The 2,946-nt window shown below is 30.9% G+C and overlaps 1 protein-coding gene across 2 annotated transcripts in view; it reads right to left on the bottom strand.

The window, feature by feature from the left end:
- The window catches only part of LOC136848797 (uncharacterized), a 137,604-nt gene extending 135,170 nt beyond the window's left edge, over window positions 1–2,434 (bottom strand). For both annotated transcript variants that reach the window (XM_067121449.1, XM_067121455.1), the window contains exon 1: window positions 2,089–2,434. The gene's annotated coding sequence lies outside the window, so the exon portion shown is untranslated. The remainder of the gene's footprint in view (window positions 1–2,088) is intronic.
- Window positions 2,435–2,946: the final 512 nt, after the last annotated feature.

A 2,946-nucleotide genomic window follows, 5' to 3' on the forward strand; every position in this document is an offset into this window, starting at 1 on the left:
GCTCACATATACACCTTTCTTAATGTATCTTGCCACCAAGAACAACCTGAGTGCGTGTGGTCGAGCGTGTGTTTGCGTGCTGTTAATTGTGCAATATACACTTGAACAGTTTAAATACTTCTCTTCAACAATTTGCAAAATACGTTACAATATTTCAACAAAATTTTCAAAGTGCAAGACACGAAATGAGTAATAATGCCAAGTGACAGAACTAGGTATATTTTCAATCAGAATCAAGTAAGTATTGTCATTTCAAAAAATAGCTAGCTTTATATTTCCTGTAACTCTTGAAGTATACAGCTGAAGGAAATATACTCCATTAAAATGTATAATCTAAAACTAGAAGTCAAATAACCTTAATTTGTAATCATGTTGAAAGGTATTCTAAATGTCAGACAACTTCTATTTATACCGTGGAGTGTCATTACCTCTCAATATATGTAATAAGTCATATAGATAGGTAACACTTGGTCAAACAGACATACTCACATACATATATATATATATATATATATATATATATATATATATATATATATATATATTATATATGTATATATATATATATATATATATAGATATGTGTGTACATTATATATATATATATATATATATATATATATATATATATATATATATATATATATATATATATATATATATATATATATATATATATATATATATATGTATATGTATATATATGTGTGTGTGTGTGTGTGTATATATATATATATATATATATATATATATATATATATATATATATATATATGTATATATATATATATTATGTATATATATATATATATATATATATATATATATATATATATATATATATATATATATATATATATATATATATATATATATATATAATGTACATGCAATGCAATTCAACAGTATTTTACACGTCCCCATGAATGCACAATATGTATTTATGGAGGCATTTAAAATAATATTTAATTAAGAGCTGAAATTTCGAAAATATATACCATACATTTTGTATATAATTGTTATATATATAAAACACATATGGCATAGGCAAGCATACCTGCATTCACTGATGTATACTTCCACACTTAAATATATACATTAATTTTACAGATGAAGATAAATTATAATTTCCCTTAGCAGCAGACGGTTTAATATGAACGGCAGCGCATATTTATTTCCTTAAAAACAATGACATACTTCTCGGTGATCTATATAAAGATATTTTCAGATTGTTGCTAAATCCATCCAATTTTTTTATGACGATGAAGCCACGACATACTATTACGACTGTATTTCCGTGACAGTCTCAGCATTTGTCATTTTTTGCGAATTGTATTATTCCAGTATGTTGAGTGGAACCCCACCCATATGACTAGACACGAATTTCAATATTTGGTTGTTCTGGGCGTGCTGTAAGTAGCCTATTTCCGTATTTTTTTTTTTTTATTCCTTTAGAACCAGGGATAAATTTTAAATAGTTTTCATCCGTAGCTGATTTGGTACGGAATTGTGCTTGCTTCTGTTTCCAGGGTATCTACTCTGTGCCCAGTAACTTTGAAACATATGTAAAGAGTACAAATTTGACAATTAAAATGGAATTCACTTACTTCAATCACTTTAACTTGGACACTAAAAATTTAAAGAGGTCAACACTACTATTCTAATGCTATGCGGTCTTATTATTTTTGAACCAAAATTGTAATTTTTTTCCTCGTGAAGACACTGTTTATCTCTCTCTCTCTCTCTTATGCACACACACATCATACATACATCTCTCTCTGTACACACATACATACACACATACACACATACACACACACACACACACACACACACACACACACACACACACATACATATATATATATATATATATATATATATATATATATATATATATATATATATAAGCGTGTGTATGTGTGTCTGTGTGTGTTTTCATTTAATCGAATAGGCCTGTCTTTTTTACTTTGAATATTTGGTTTTCAAACCATTCCTCTATAAATAACAATTAAATGTATGCAAGTGGGAATCTTTTTGACATAATTGATTCATTGTTTCAAATGGTAAGGAAGACATATTCCTTACCTTATTATATTCACGTGATTACTTGAAGATGAAAGCAGTTCAGCCGCAATGCGAGCTTATCTTTTTAACCTAGAGATGATTATAATGTTCTTCGGATCCCATTGCCAGTACTTCGCATCAACGCTTTATAAGCAAACTATTTAATAAATTCCTATGTTACAAATATAAGTGTACGAGGTCTTCTTTGTACATCTCACCGAATCATGGCGCTCGTTTAATCACCCCCGAATTACAAAGGATCACGGTTTTCAAAACAAAAGATATCGAGTCTTCCTCCTCACTAAGACAGAGATAACGGAGGACCAATCGAGAGAGCGACGCATAGTCGATGTAATCACAAAGACAGCCCGTGGGTAACTGGATAGCTGGCTCAGAGAAGCAGCAGCAGCAGCAGCAGGCAGCCGCCGCAGCAGAAGAATCGTGCAACTTCACACCGAATAGGTGACTGCGCATGCGTTGATGCTGCATGTAATTACTTTATGTTCAAGATAATATATGTGAATAGTTGAAATGTATTCTCAAAATACTATTCCTTACAAAACTAAATGCCCTGAAGGCAGTAGTGGTGTTCTTTGCGCATGCAGAAAGAACTCCTTCGGAACTACGACTCAGGCTCTTAAACAAGCGTTGAAGAGGCTGATAAATAATTACTTATGAAAAAGGTTTTCTTGGAATTGAAAATGAGGAGAAATGTAATGTTGCTATCAGAAGGATTTTTTTTTTTATCAAATTCTTGAGTCCAACAGCTATGATCACTACAGGAGTGAGAGAGAGAGCGAGAGTGAGAGAGAGAAAGAGAGAGAGAGAGCAGACTGGAAAACTAAGCCCTTGACAGATTACTGCAAATGTAGCCTATGC

This window comes from Macrobrachium rosenbergii, chromosome 2 (genome assembly GCF_040412425.1).
Source record: "Macrobrachium rosenbergii isolate ZJJX-2024 chromosome 2, ASM4041242v1, whole genome shotgun sequence".
Taxonomy (NCBI): domain Eukaryota; kingdom Metazoa; phylum Arthropoda; class Malacostraca; order Decapoda; family Palaemonidae; genus Macrobrachium; species Macrobrachium rosenbergii.